The sequence below is a fragment of the Eutrigla gurnardus genome, assembly GCF_963514095.1.
Source record: "Eutrigla gurnardus genome assembly, chromosome: 1".
NCBI classification, from domain to species: domain Eukaryota; kingdom Metazoa; phylum Chordata; class Actinopteri; order Perciformes; family Triglidae; genus Eutrigla; species Eutrigla gurnardus.
Genome location: NC_139915.1, coordinates 25,276,499 through 25,293,192, shown reverse-complemented (window position 1 = coordinate 25,293,192; position 16,694 = coordinate 25,276,499). Strand labels below are relative to the sequence as shown.

The following is a 16,694-nucleotide window of genomic DNA, read 5'->3' as shown; positions in this document are numbered from 1 at the left end:
ATGGTGAGGAATGTACCAGCAAGGGCTCTTCGTGTTCTGGAACTTTCTCAGCATCTCCACAGGCTATGATGTCACTCATGAACGCAACATAATCCTTGTGGTATTGATTGTCCTTCTCAAATCTTCTTTTCAAGCACCTGAGTCTGTGATCTGCGCATTTCACATTGTTTGGCAGACATGGTTTTTTTCCTTAAATGGCAGGGGCATTTCACAGCATCCATCTGCCTGTATCTTTATACCCTCCTCCATTATTGAGATGAAGCGAAGGTCTTCCTGAGAGAAATGAGCATCTTCCACATTCCTTTCACTAAAATCTGACTCAAGAGCCTTCAGCACATCTGTAGGAGCGACGAGTTCCTTGACTTGCGTTCTATGTACTGAACTTGACTTGTTAGGTTTACAGGTGACTGTAGACAAGGTGTAACCTTTCTCACAACGATTCGATGGCTGCTTCCAAAGGCATCGCCGTAATCAACACAGGGGTTGACGCAACCAACTATGCTCCAACCGAGATCGGTTCTTACTGCAAATGGCTCATCATCTTTGCCTGATACAACTTCTCTGGGCAACAGGGCTTGAGAACAGTTGTACCCTATGAGCAAACCGATGTCACAGTCTATAAAAGGAGCAATTTCTTCAGCAAGGTGCTCTAGGTGAGACCATGCTCTTGCTGTTTTAGATGTAGGAATGTAACTTAGACTAGCAGGAATAAACTCTCGGGAATAGGTCACTGGAAGAGGGATTATCTTGGAGGACTGAAAGCCTCTGACCTGCAACCCAGTTAACTTCTGACTTGGAATAACAGTTTGTTTAGATGAAAATGTGGAGAGCTTTAATTGTACAGACTCCCTGTGTGTATCAAGAGTCTCTGCCTTTTCTTGTAGGATGAAGGTGCTATCGCTCTGACTGTCCAGAAGAGCATATACAAGAACTTCAGTCTCTGGTTTACTTGTTGTTGACAGCCAGACTGGCACTATTGTGGATGCATATGTGCTATTCCTGTTTTTTATGTCACTTGATTAGACGTAGCCATGTTCAATACTTCACTACTCTCTTTAGACTCTGTCCATTCATTTGACCTTTCTTTCTCCTTCAGGTGTTTTCCACTCTCTCTTTGTCCATGAACTTGATATTCCTTCTTTCCTTCCGCCTTGGTGTGGTCTTCATGTAAACATGTGGGATGTTTCCCCTTGCACACGTTACAAACACTTCTTCTTTCACAACTCTTTGAATGATGTCCCAGCTGTAAACATCCACAACACAATTTCTGTGTTTGCACATACTTAACTCGATCACTGATAGACTTCTCCATGAACTTTCGACACGTCTGAATGCCGTGATTTGACTTCTCACAAAACATGCACACCTTAGCGTCGCCCCTTTGTACCTTGGTGTCTGGTTTCTCTTCAGATCCACTTGCTAGCACCTTTGCACCAACACTTCGGACCTTGGGTGACTTCACCTTTTCACCATCACCAGACTTCAGAGCATAAAGAGATGTCATGGGGTTACAAGCTATCTTGGCCTCTCTAGCCACAAATTCAACAAACTTGCCGAAGCTTGGAAAGGACCGGGTGTCTTCTTCAAGTTCAATGACCTTTCTGTTCCATCTGGCGGTTAACCAGTCAGGAAGCTTGCTAAGCATTTTTTGGTTTTCGCTACAGTCGTTTAGGAGACATTGCTGCTTGACAGCCTCGTAGGAAGTCTGTGAATTCTCTTAATTCAACACTGTCTTTGGGTCCTATTTTTGGCCAGGAATTCAGTTTGTCTCGGACTGCTTTAGCGACCACGAAGGGGTTGCCATATCTTTTTTCCAATATTTCCCATGCTGACTCGTAGGCCTTGTCAGTGCCCAGCAGGAAAAAACTTTCAATTGCTTTCTTCGCAGGTCCTGTGACATATTTGCGGAGGTAGTAAATATTTTCATTTACAGGAATGTTCTTCCAACCTATATGGGTTTGAAACGACATCTTCCAGTCTTTGTATCTTATTGGGTCTCCATTAAAGGCAGGTGGCTCTGGCACTGGGAGACGGCTTGCATTTATGGACTCTGCTATTGCTTCGGCAAGTATTATCGTGCCACTGTCTTGATAAGTGGGCCTAGCAGGTTCATGGCTTGTGGTGTGGTGTCTTCTTATGTTCGCGAGTCTTGCGAGTCTCGCGAGACTTCTCTGACGGTAAGCGATTTGCGTCATTTCCTGTTTCTCCGTGATAGTCGCTACAGGCTGTGTTTTTCTCTCTAGCCTAACTCTGTTAATTTAACGTAGTTTCCCTGTTCAGTGGCTTACTACCGCCAAGTTTAAACTAAGCACACGCTATCCCTGCTTCAGCAGACACATCGCTCACTCTCTGAGTTGCCTCACTTAATTTGCTGTTGTTTATGCGCCATCTCTGCTAGCTACTTTAGCACAACAGCTAGCCTAGCGGCTACGATGGCTTCTCTCTTTCCCTGTCCTCCTTCTCGTCTCTCCTGCCCGGTGTGTCTGATGTTCAGCTACTACTCTGCCTCCTTTACTGATAACGGTACATGTAATAAATGTAGTTCACTTTTTGCTTTGGAGGCGAGGATAAATGAATTAGAAGCGCGGCTCCGCACCAACAATCCTCCGTCGGCTGCCGCTGTAACCAGCCAGCTGACGCTAGCTGTACAAGGTGCGGACCGACATAGCGTAGCAGCTAGCCGTCCCCGGCAAACCCCGAGCAGCCGGGAGGCTGGGTGAATGTCCGAAGGAGGCATAGTTCTAAACCGAAGCCCACGGTTAACCACCATGTTCACATGTCCAATCGATTTTCCCCACTCAGCGACACACCCGCTGAGAAGCCAACTCTGGTCATTGGTAGCTCCATAGTGAGATACGTGAAAATAGAGACACCAGCGACCATAGTCAAATGTGTCCCAGGGGCCAGAGCGGGCGACATCGAAGCTCAATTGAAACTGCTGGCTAAGGATAAACGTAAATACAGTAAGATTGTTATTCACGTCAGCGTTAATGACACCCGATTACGCCAATCGGAGGTCACTAAAATTAATGTTGGCTCGGTGTGCGAATATGCAAAAACGATGTCGGACTCCGTAGTTTTCTCTGGTCCCCTGCCAAACTTTACTAGTGATGACATGTATAGCCGCATGTCATCTTTCCACCGCTGGCTGTCGAGGTGGTGTCCAGATAATGATGTGGGCTTCGTTAATAATTGGCAGCCTTTCTGGGGAAAACCTGGTCTGATCAGGAGAGATGGCATCCACCCCACTTTGGATGGAGCTGCTCTCCTATCTAGAAACATCGCTGATCTCATTCGTAGTCCTAGAACATGACAAACCAGTGTTGAGACCAGGAAGCAGAGTTGCAGTCTTACACACTTCTCTGCGCCTCCTCTAGAGCAGTCACCCACCCAAAACCAAAACCACATAAGAACGGTGTCTGTCCCCCGACCAACCAAATTAATTAGGTCAAACAGAAGAGAGATTTCACATGAAAACCTAATAAAAATTAGCACTTCCGATGTAGTAAAACAAAATAAGAGAATTAAATGTGGACTCTTAAACATTAGATCTCTTTAATCCAAAGCAGTATTAGTCAACGACTTAATATCAGATAATCATATTGATTTATTCTGCCTGACTGAAACCTGGCTGCATGATGAAGACTATGTTTGCTTAAACGAAGCTAGTCCTCCCAGCCATATTAATACTCATATCTCGAGGCAGCAGACGTGGAGGAGGAGTTGCAGCCATTTTTGATTCAAGCCTGTCAATCAATCCTAAGCCAAAACTAAATTATAACTCATTTGAGAGTCTGATTCTCAGCCTTTCGCACCCAAACTGGAAAACAATGCAGCCAATTCTGTTTGTTATTGTGTATCATGCTCCTGGTCCATACTCTGAATTCCTATCTGAATTCTCTGAGTTGCTATCAAGTTTAGTCCTTAAATCAGATAAAGTTATTATTGTGGGGGATTTTAATGTCCATGTGGACGTTGTAAATGACAGCCTTAGTGTAGCATTTACTTCCTTAATAGATTCTATTGGCTTCAGTCAGAGTGTACAGAAACCAACTCACTGTCATAGCCACACTCTCGACCTCATCTTATGGCGTTGAAATCGAAAACTTAATAATGTTCCTCAAAATTCTTCTTTATCTGACCATTACTTGATTACCTTTGACTTATTGCTGCTGGACTTCGCTCATCTAGGAAAAAGCTACTACTCTCGGTGTCTATCGGATAGAGCAGTAGCTAAGTTAAAGGAAGTAATTCCGCCAGTCTTGAGTTCACTTCCATGTCTTAATGAAACGGAGGACTTCTATGTTAATCTTAGTCCCTCCCAGATCGATTCTCTTATAGATGAATCTGGAAGCCTACTGCGAATGACTCTCGACTCTGTTGCTCCGCTAAAACAGAAAACTATAAAGCATAGGAAGTTAGCTCCCTGGTATAACTCCCAAACTCGTAAATTAAAACAAAAATTGCGTAAACCATCTGGCGCTCCACCAAACTGAAGGAATCCCGCCTAGTTTGGCAGGACTGTCTTAAAATGTATAGGAAGGCTCTCCGTAATGCCAGAGCAGCCTACTACTCATCTTTAATAGAGGAAAATAAAAACAACCCTAGATTTCTTTTCAGTACTGTAGCCAGGCTGACAAAGAGTCACAGCTCTACTGAGCCATGCATTCCTAGAGATCTTAGTAGTAACAACTTTATGAACTTTTTTAATGATAAAATTCTAGCAATCCGCGACAAAATGACTTGCATCTTGCCTTCAATTGGAACCACGTTACCCTCAAACTCAGGAGTTTTAGAACTAGCATTAAGACCTGATATATATTTAGACTGCTTTTCTCCAATCAACCTAAACCAACTAACGTCAATGATCTCTTCTTCTAAACCTTCAACCTGTCTCCTAGACCCGATACCAACCAGGCTACTGAAAGAAGTCTTACCCTTAGATAGCGCGTCGCTATTAGATATGATCAATGTGTCTTTATTAACAGGCTATGTGCCACAGTCATTTAAAGTAGCTGTAATTAAACCTCTTCTTAAGAAGCCTACTCTAGATCCAGGGGTTTTATCAAACTACAGACCAATATCAAATCTTCCTTTTCTCTCTAAGATCCTTGAGAAAGTAGTCGCGAATCAGCTGTGTGACTTTCTCAACAATAACAGTCTACTTGAGGATTTCCAGTCAGGATTTAGAGTACATCATAGTACAGAGACAGCTCTGGTGAAAATTACAAATGACCTTCTTATTGCTTCTGACAAAGGACTGGTTTCTGTACTTGTTCTGCTAGATCTTAGTGCTGCATTTGACACCATTAACCATGAGATTCTAATATGTAGACTGGAAAAATTAATTGGCATCAAAGGAACCGCATTAAGCTGGTTTAAGTCCTATTTATCCAATCGATCTCAGTTTGTGCATGTCAATGAAAAATCCTCCAGGCACACTGAAGTTAAATACGGTGTTCCTCAAGGTTCTGTGCTCGGACCAATTCTTTTCAACTTATATATGCTTCCTTTAGGCAACATTATTAGAGGACACTCTATAAACTGCCATTGTTATGCTGATGAGACTCAGTTATATCTATCGATCAAGGCTGAAGAAACCAATCAGCTAGTTAAACTCCAGGCATGTGTTGATGACATAAAATCCTGGATGACCTGCAATTTCCTGATGTTAAACTCCGATAAAACGGAAGTTATTGTACTTGGGCCTAAACTCCTCAGAAGCTCGCTGTCTAAAGATATAGCGACTATTGATGGGATTGCCATCGCCTCAAATGCTACTATAAGAAACCTTGGAGTTATCTTTGATCAGGACCTGTCCTTTGACTCGCATATTAAACAAACCACGAGGACAGCCTACTTTCATCTGCGTAACATTACTAAAATTAGGCCAATGCTGTCTCAAAAAGATGCAGAAAAACTCGTCCATGCATTTGTTACCTCAAGGCTGGACTATTGTAATTATTTATTATCAGGCTGCTCTAATAAATCTCTTAAATCTCTCCAGCTGGTCCAGAATGCTGCAGCTCATGTTCTGACTAAAACCAGAAGAAGGGATCACATTTCTCCTGTATTAGCTTCTCTGCACTGGCTCCCAGTAAAATCCAGAATAGAATTTAAAATCCTTCTCCTCAATTACAAGGCTCTTAATGGACAGGCACCATCATATCTTAAAGAGCTCATTAAACCCTACTGTCCTGCTAGAGCACTACACTCTCAGAATAAAGGGTTACTTGTAGTTCCTAAAGTTTCCAAAATTAGAACAGGGGCCAGAGCTTTCAGCCATCAAGCTCCTCTTCTGTGGAACCGTCTTCCGATCCTGGTTCGTGAGGCAGATACTGTTCCCACATTTAAGAGTAGGCTTAAAACCTCTCTCTTTGACACCGCTTATAGCTAGGGCTGGCTCAGGTTTGCCCTGAGCCAGCTCTTGGTTAAGCTGCTATAGGCCTAGACTGTTGGGGGATTATAGTGACACACTGAGCCTCTCTCTCTCTCTCTCTCTCTCTCTCTCTCTCTCTCTCTCTCTCTCTCTCTCTCTCTCTCTCTCTCTCTGTATGTTCCCCCGGAGTCCCTGTGCTCTCTTGCCTAGCAGGTCTCCCTGGACCGTGGTGGAACCTGATCCGGACTGCACCGATGTTGTGGTCTTACCGCAAGTATTTTTAATTAAAGTAATTGACTAAAATCGGCATCTCTACTGTCACTAACTTGACTACTCCCGGGATCACTCCCGGGAGTCTGGCTATGCTTTCTGGTCCAGCAGAGTCCACTGAGGTCCTGACCGATGCAGACTGCTAACTGGCCTGATGCTGGAAACACCACATTGTAGCTCCACCTTCCCGCTGTGTGACTGCTCAACTACTCCTGCTTTTTGGTCTACGGCGACGTGGTTGGGAGGGATCCATCTCGGCGTGGCTGTGCCTGCTGCCAGTTTTGAGCCTATTCTAGTCCTGCTCAATGTGTTAAGTGTCCTGAGATGATTTCTGTTGTGATTTGACACTATAAATAAAATTGAATTGAATTGAATTATGGCAGGCTGTGAAGGCATATGATGCTCTAGAAGAGTCTTTGGTTTGGGTGAATGCCCTAACAGGTTATGATTATGTAGAAGCTCTGATATCTCTTCATCTGAGCTTGCATCTTGTTCATAAACTTGTAGTTTTGCCTTGGCAGCATTCATCCTTTTAGTTGTTTCTAAACGTTCTAACTGCCTGCGCTTCTCTTCTAGCAACTTTAGTCTTTCAGCATTTTCTGCTTTTGTAGTGCCAGTTTCTTTCTGTTCTCAGCTTCAAGTCTTTCAAACTCTTGTTCTTGAGCTGCTGCTTCCTGTTTCCTTGTGAGGACAGGCTTGAAAGTCTTGATGCCTTACTTGAGATATGTCCAGAGCTTGAGCCTTGGTGGCTTGAAATGGACCCTTGGGATTCCATAGATGAAAAGACTGAGCCAGTGTTAGTCCATGGTGCTTGCCTTGAATCCTTATTCATGTTGTCCTCAAGAAGACTACGTAGCCGCTCCATGATCTGCCTTGATACAGCGTCACAAGTGTCTACCCGACGGCGGGTGTCTCCATCAGGAAGGCTGTGTTGTCGTACATCTTCATAGCGTTGCTTTACCTCTAAATCAGCAGAATGAATTGTAGCACATCTTGTAGCAATTGTGAACTTGTAGCACATCGCTTGAGGATTGTAGGTTGAGTACCTTTCTAGCCTCCTTAGCAAGAACTTTCCACTTATCGTATGTTTTGATGAAGTGATGTTGAAGCCTTTTCAATTTGTCATTATGGAGTTCTTGACCCTTTTCGGTAAGTTTTCTTTTTCTCTGACTTCTTTCTAATTCTTTTTCTGCAGCACTGTTGGTTTCCATATTTAATTCAATTTCGTTTGAAGGGTTTAATTCGAAAGGTTCATTGTCAATGTGTTCGGACATCTGCTCTTCACTCTCACTCCTCATGTCTGGGTCTTGGGTTTTAGTTGCAAGGTCTTTACCATCCATTTTTGTATATTACTGTTGGTGGTTAGTGTGCCCTTTTATGTTAATCAGGCAGGGCTTCTAAATGTGCTCTAAATGTGTATTGATGTAAATGCTTTAAACTGTGTAAATAAAAGTAAGAGTGTAAATAGTGGAATGGCTTTAAGTAGCCTAGCTTGCTTGTATCTTAAAATTAAGTTTAGCTTACCTATGAATATTCCACTATAACAAATTACTTAACTTGTTAGCTTGTTAACTTGTTAGCTTGAGGTTCAAAATGCAATAACATCAATACGAAACCACACTGATACAAATGTCATGTCATAATTACCAACACAATGCTCTTAGGTTACCAGTGCGTGTACAGTCTTTGATGCGCCGTCTACCATGAAACGTCCGCGAAACTTGCTTGTAGCTCCGTCGACAGAGGGCGAAGATCATCATCCCACTGGCTCCCACTGGCTCCCACTGGAGTTCTCACTGTTATTCCCCTCAAGTCGAAATCACGAAAACAAGTCGTTCCTTTATGTTTACTGGCATTTATTCACACGAATGTGCAACTGTGTGCTGTGAGAACTAGACATACAGAAACAGAAATACATACAAACAAACAATTACTCTCTTATCGAGGCCACATACAGCGCTACATGATGTCACGTTAGCTTTAACATTTAGTAGCAAGATAGCAACTGTACCTCATTGGCCGCTTTGCTTGAGGGAAATAAAAAGCAGGTCTTCAGTTCTTCTTTAAAAGTAAAATCCTCGCTTTAATGTAATGCACAAAATAAACTTGCAGAATACAACTTCTTACAATAGCGCTCTCTGCGCACTGAGGTACTTCCGTACCGCGAACGTGGTCCAAAACAACAGTCCCTTCAATAAAACCCGCCCCTGTCTGTCACTTCAGAACTTTGGTTCCTACGTAAGTTATGACTCACTTCGAGACCGTAAGACTTGTAACTTCAAAGAAAACAAATAAAACAAAATAAAGGCAGTTTGACATTAAATTGTTCTTAAGTCTTACCATTTATGTGTATGTATTAACTTGTGTATTATTACTATGTATGTGTATTAACTTATGTATTTATTGATTGATTCAAATATATATTAACTTATTTATTTATTTAACCTATTTATTCAATTGTCGTTGATGGCAGCTACACCGCCCTTTTCAACTATCCTTTATAAAACTGTAGGCTACCTTCAGCTCCGACAAGCAGAAGCTATCGTGCCCGGCACCATACAGCAATGGTTAGCGATCAAAGTAAATAACTAGCAAACTGAAGACAAATGTTGGTTTATCAGAGTAAAATGAAATATTGATGGTATATTGTGGCTCTATTTGTTTTTAAGTTTAAGCAATTGAACCCTTGTGCCCAAAATATTTTCAGGAAAAAAAAAAAACGTTCAGAAGATCTCAGCAAATGGTGGGCTAAGCGACTATTAATAGAGTGGTGAATTGTTATGCAACACCTAAATAAGTTGAACTGTATTAGCCTGAACAATGCAATAGCCTACAGTTGAGATAAGCACATGATGGATGTGCTGTAGAAGTCTTGAGGATGTGGATCAATTGTGATTTATATTTCTGCTTTTTTAGCAGTTATACGCTCTAATGAAAGGATTCTCTACTAGTCAGACATTACACCTTAATTTGAATTTTACTTATTTCTGTCAAGAAAAATCTTCTTTGCAAATGTGTATAGCTTGAATTTAGTCTAAGCAAGCCATAGTTCAGATGGACCACAGGTCATGCCTGTTAGAAAAAGGAGATAGCTATCCTTTCTGTCCATTAACAGTGCTCAACTCTTCCTGTAAGGATTTCACAAAATGATCTGTGCCTCCTTAATTCTGATTGGACAAATCAATATAAGAATCTACATGTAGAATGTAGTATGGACCCTGTGCAATTCAGTCCATGTGCTGAGGTGTACATCAACACACCTACTGTAACATACATGATCAATGCATTCAGGCAGCTATTCAGCATCAAGTCTTTACGATTACAAATTGTTAACATTTTTTTGTTTACCGTTACGCTGAAAAGTACAAAGGTCAGATGATGTGCAGTGCTTATCTACAAAGATAAAAGCAGAACAGGATAGGAGAAACACAAACATGTCCTGTGGAGAGTGAAGGGAGAGTTTCTTTTTCAGCTAACCCTGAATAAGTATCTTCTTCTGATGTCTGGTTTCCTCTTCCACCCTTGTTTTCTCCTCTGTTTCTCTTTTATGCTAGCGTTTGTAATCCAGTTTGTGCTGGTTCCTAGTCTGCAATCTGTCACAGATGGGAGTTATGGTCTCGATGCTATCCTGTCCATCGGCAGTAGATTATAAAGCATGACATTTATCATGAAGCCTCAAAATACAATACAGTGTATGCCATAGAAAGTGGAATAAAATACTGGAATAATAAACTCCCTTGTAGACAACAGAATGAAAAATGCAACAAAAGTGGATTCATGTGGTACTACTTATTGATAGGACTGTACTTTCAGAACAGGTTTATGTGATTCAACAAACTGCACCTTCCACATCACAGCGAGTTATCCTGCTCTGCCACCATATTGCTGTGATAAGACACAACTCGCGCATTAAACGTGTATGAGAAGAGACATAGGGCATAGTTATCGGAGCTAATTTCTTATCAGAAAAATGAATAGTCTTAGCCGGGGCATCTGGTGTAGGTCCAATAAATTAGAGGAATGACGTGGCATAGACAGGGAATTATAGTAACTGGAAGAAAAAGCAGGTCTTTCACAAGATGTTCATAAAGTGGAAAAATACAGAAAATACATAAGATGCTGGTTATTACTGGCCCTTTTCACTGGCTGCTTTGGAAGGGCAAAGCACTACGCTGCTTCAGTGTCTAGACTGGGTTAATTTGTCAAATCATGTTATCTCTTGATCACATCTGATCAGTGTTTTACTAATATCCACCTGCTGTAGATCACAGTATCTCATAGAAATAGAAAATGTATTCGCTCAAAGTCTGCGAGTTGACCTGGAGGCTGACAAAGTTTTTGCTATGACCAGATGATGACATTTGGATATGCAAGATGTGAATGTAAATGTGTGTAAATATGGCATTAAATCAATAATCAATCAATCAATAACAAAAAGTGTGTAAACTGTACGGGTGGGAACCTCACAATTCGATTACGATTCAGAGGTCAAAGATTTGATTCTAAACTGATTATCGATGCATCAAGATGCATCTTGGAGAACGATATTGGAGTCTGAAGCCTAGCCAAAACTTTATATGCAGGCTTCACATCTGGGCCTAAGACATCATTCTCAGGTTTATTCTTCAGTCTTACAATTTGGTTTCCCATCATCTCGCAAATTTTAACTTAACTTCCACCAGTCAGTAAACAACTGTTACGTCATTTTGGCTCAGATGCCACACGCTGCTTGGGTGGTGAGGTGGTCTTGGTGTTTGGCATCCCATAAATCACAGGTAATAGTCAATGCCAGACAAAGAGATACAAAAATAAAAAGAAAGGGTTTTGTCTTAGTACATTTTCATTCATTGAAACTAACCACATTTTCCAACCAAAAACAGACACATTTTGTGTTTTTTGTCAACATAAAACACAAGACACTTGCAAATTTGAAAATAGATTTGCTCAAAATAGAAAGTACAGTTAGTGACAGAATATCAAAAACATTTCAGGCAAATGTGTTACTTACAATGCATTCACATGACTGAACATCACTCCAGTCTAGTGAAACTGAGCAAGTTCTTGTCTAAAGTAACAAATGTGTCACAGCTTTAAACCAAATCTAGCATGAAACATTCCAAAAAGTAACCACCAGCCCTCTGCACAGGGTACAAACAATCACTAATAACATACAATTACTTGACAACCAGGATAATAAATGTAAAATTGGGAGATTCCATATGTGTTCAGAGACCTTGTCCATAGTGTTGAGGTTCTCTGGGCGGCACACACACACAAGCACATTTTACCAATAGCAAGTAATATAATATGCAATAGCACTATTCACAGCGATCATTTTGCATTGTCGTAGCAGGAAAACCACAGAAGTTATGAACAGTATTAACATTGTCCAACATAAACTGTGCGAGTCAGCATGCGTATTATAGGCTAGCCTCCCAAAACCAAAGCAGCTAAATCGAACTCAAGCTATTATTTAATTAAGTGCTGTGCAAAATGTAATTGTCATTCATCCAATATTAATTTAATTACTTACAGCTTCTTCCCCACATTTCAAAATGTCTTCCATGAAAAGGCCTAGTGAAGGCTACAGTTCTGTTCACAGACGGGCACGGCGGCCATTTTTTTCAGTGAAGAGAAAGAGTGAGCAGAGAAAAGTGGGGTGTCATATGAGAAGACCACGGCCCTTCATGGTGGCAAAATCTTCAATAACCCCGTTGTTTCCCATTGGAATTGAATTCTCCCATCACAATATTTTGGCCAGCTATCTCCTTCCCACAGGGCTTCCAGGTAGGCCTATACTCTCTTTATTCTATGTGAGGTGCACACCCAGTTACAGTAGTAGCCCACCTTGAGTTTTTTGTAGACGGTTGATCATTTTGTACAGTTCAGGAAATCCAGACATCCACCTTCTGCTGCAGTTTCACTAGCTGTCACGGTGGAGGGAACACTCAAACAGGATTGGACCCAAACAGGATTAGGTCATAAGTGATTTATCGTAGATTCAGGTATAAATTGAAACATTCACAATAGGAAGGTCCGACAGGCAAGCAGAAGAGAGGAACTGGGCTGGTATAAATAGTGAATGCTTATTGGGAAAGTGACACCAGGTGAGCAAGAGTTGACTAATCAGGGACAGGTGAAACTAAAGAGGGCGGGGCAGACAATCAAAACTGGAGGGAAACACACAAAGACAGGAAGTCAAGTGATCCAGGAAGAGGGGAGAGGGGAGTAACATAAAACAAAATTGAGAATACATGACAGGAACAAAGAAAACAGACTGTAATTAATATTTTAAGCAATACTGAAAAACATGCAAACTCTCCAGGTTTCTTTCTTTTTTTAATGATGTTACCGATTTTGTACGGTTTAATTGGTGCAAATTAAAAATGCACCAATTACCAATGCACTAGTCTCATAGATAGATAGATAGATAGATAGATAGAATGATAGATAGATGGATAGATAGATAGATTATACAGAATGTAAAATTCTGTTTTATAACTGCCCTTTACCAAAGACAATCATCTGTAACTGCTGTTTTGAGGATGAGGAGATAAAAAAAATGCAACTGTGCGTTATTGGAACATGCCCACATGACCTTAACAATCAGGTTAAAGGCCCAGTCCCATCACATTTTTAAAGAGGATGCACAGCAGATGTAGGGATGGGAGACCGGTTCAGAGATTATTCCTGGAGACAAGCAATACGGTTAAACAAAGTATAAATCAATATTAAATAGAGATGATCATTTATAATAATAGAAAAAAATGAAGGTAGCAGTATAACACAAGTCAGTTAAACTTCAGGAATTCTATCTGTCGACCTGTCCAGGGGTGTTCGCCCAATGACAGCTGGGATCGGCTCCAGCCCCCCCCCCCTGCGACCCTGAATACAGGATACGCGGTAGACAATGGATGGATGGATGGAATTCTATCTGTTCATTTAGGAAGCTCAAGTGATTGTGAATCAGTTTCAGCTGCTCTGGTGCAAATGACGACAGGTGCAATGGAGACAAAAGCAAGACAACCCCCAGAACGGGAATGGTTTTGATGTGGTGACCACAGATGTTCTCTCCTTCTCCTCCCTGACTGCTGTTAGGTACCAGGATGAAATCATCAGAGCGATTGTCAGCTCTAACGTGGGTTCAGTGGGTCCTGGGTTCAGACTGTCCAGGAGATCCCCCAGGACACCACGATTTTGGTTTCCATTAACTATTACGTAACCCAGTGTACTTTATCACGTCTAAAGGCGGTTTGTTAATCTATCATTTGAGGGGTGAGTTATGCCCCATTGGCGGAATAAAATTCTCGTTATGTAATACAGAGACGGATTTTCCAGTATTCGCATTGTATGGCAGACCCAGACCCACAGACTGAAAGCACTAAAGGTTGCTCTCAGTCTCGCCATACAGATTGGTCAAGCTGCTTTGGAGACATTAAAAAAAAAAACATGGCCAACCTTTCAGTCACCATTGCTGCCAGGCTGCATACCATTCATTGTCCACAGATGCAGATCTTCAGTGCCAGAGACAAAGTGAAGGGGCCCCTGTGGCCACATCAAGCTAATGATGGCAGCCAAAGGTAATTGGATCAACTTAAGTCCCCTCAGGCACAGTATTAGAAAATCCTAATCAATGTCGAAAGACAACGAGTGCTTAGCTTTCCCAACCAATTAGATTAACCACGTAACTAAAAAACATTCATTCAAAACACAGAGAAATCCCTTCTTTCAGACGGTGGTCGGTACATGGTTGTCTTCAAAGTTGTCCTATCTCACGAAATATCAGGAACTAGACAGGGTGGCTGTGGGAAACGTTTGGTGTAATCAGGAAAATATGCACCATTTTCAAGAATCTTTGACAATGACATAATAGCCACATCAGTTTAAAAAGATGGTGTAACTATTAATTTAGTTTAGATTAGAAAAAGCAGATTACTTCAGATCTTTGTATCTGCCAACAGAGAATAACTTTTGTATTGTAAGCAGACGACTTTCCCTGTGACTTCTATAGTTTGGACTAAAGTTTGATTTAAGTCCTTAGAAATACACGTACAAGCACCAGAAAATGTTTGAATCCATGTTTTTCATGTGATAAAGGTTTGTTTACATCACTCGTGTTCCTGAACACCTGAGTAAGAACCATAAATGTTTACTGTATATGTTCAGGCTCAGTCTTAATTTCTGTTCAAGAATACTATACTTATTATTCATGGTGCCTTTTAAGAGAAAATCAAAGTGTTTTTATGACATCTGAGATTATGAGATTGGCTATACATTAATATTTGCCAAATCACAAATTGGGAGTTTATCTTGGAATACAACTTTGATGCATTTGTTAGATGTTAAAAGCAGGCCACCTAGAGGGAGGCCGAAAAGACCAAACGCATAAAGCAGATGTTTGCGGTATTGTAAGACTGCCATCTAGTGGGGGATAGCCATAACGGCAAGTCAGAAAAGTATACTGGTTGAAGTGATATAACAATCTTTATTAATTCAGGTAAACAGACTCCTCTCTTCTTGTGCTATCACAGCCGTTCAATTGCCACATTATGTGAAAATGCATGAGCCAAAATACACAATGGCAGTTGTCTTTACAAATCCAAAAGACATAGCAGCAAAACATGAATAGAAACCTTTTTGTGGGTCCTTTAAATGTAGTGTAAAACAAGTTACACGCCTGCCATCTTTAACCAAGGGACCAAGGGACTGCGGATGTAAATTAGCAGGCTTGCTAACTCCGACACATTTACATTTGTATTCACATACTGATGTTCATTAATGTGTATTGTCCCTTTCAAATAAATAATAATAAAAAAAAAAAAACCTCAGTTAATCAACCAATCAGTTAAGCTATGCTGGGTAGGCCCGGGTAGGCCCAGCAGTGATGCAGGACCAGAGCAGGGCAAATGTGAGTGGCTCCCATTATAGTAGTGTCTCACCTCAGTACCTTCACCAGAGTCTCAGACCTCTTCCTGTGCTTTAAATAAGTTGGCCAAAGTTGGCCCTGTGTCTTCTGGGACTGGTCCCTCCTACTCGCATGTCTTCCTGTAAAGGCTGAGTCATTGTGGTAGAAGAAAAGCCCTGTCTGCCTGCCTGCTGCTCACTGACCCTCACTTGTACTGCATGGGCTGGTCGCTCTATAGGAAATAACCTCATCATGTGTAGTCAGTCAAGAAAATGATTAATTTATTTTCCGTCAAAGCTGTTAAAGGTACATAGGTATCACTAAAACATATTGTAACCTCAAAGGAAATTCTATACTTCAGTAATTGTCAAGGCATCCTCAGCTTATTGTTGTCAATACATAAAACAGGGAAAGCCATCTCATGAGCAAACATCCCTGAACAGGTGACCAAGCCTGTATTTCAGTTGATTATTAATATATAATGTTCATCCTCAATTTTTGTTTCTCATGTATCCCATTACTCTTGAGTGTAAGGGTGTGTATTGTCTTAGTTTGCTGCGTATGCCTGAAAAAGGTCTTGTTTGTCATTGTGTGCCGATCCCAGTGTGCAGTAGCTCTTTATTTCCATACTCCGGCAGATGTAATTGTCCCTCCAACACCTCAGTCAAGTAAGTGAATTAAACTTGAGCTCTTTCGCAGACTATTTTCTAAAGTCTTTGTCTCTGCATGGAGGATAGTTGTTTCTTAAATTAAAGTGAAAAACCCCAAGAGACACTAACAGTTTTCAAAGCTTCTGCAATCCAAACAGAGTGGTAGCAAGCTCCAACACTGCCTCAAACAGGACCTCAAATAACAGCCTTTCTAGAGAGCCTTTGATGTGCTGCTTTTATGGCTGAGCACTATTCTTGGAAAGAGGAGGGTAAACTTCACCCTCTGTTAGTGATGTCATTGTAATCACCAAGCAGCCTGTCCTCACAACTTCAACAGGAGATTTTCTCAAGTCATCGTACATTACACTTTCATTTAGCATCATGTAATGGATGATTTAGCAAATGTTCATCCAAATGTTCAGATGATCTGCTGATTTTTCTTTCTTTCTTTCTTTCCATCCCTCCCTCTCTTTTCCACTCCGTCCTTCCA

The 16,694-nt window shown here is 41.3% G+C and overlaps 1 protein-coding gene across 1 annotated transcript in view; it reads left to right on the top strand.

Moving 5' to 3' along the window:
• The window catches only part of slc6a2 (solute carrier family 6 member 2), a 161,125-nt gene that overhangs the window by 31,738 nt on the left and 112,693 nt on the right, over window positions 1-16,694 (top strand). The window lies entirely within an intron of this gene.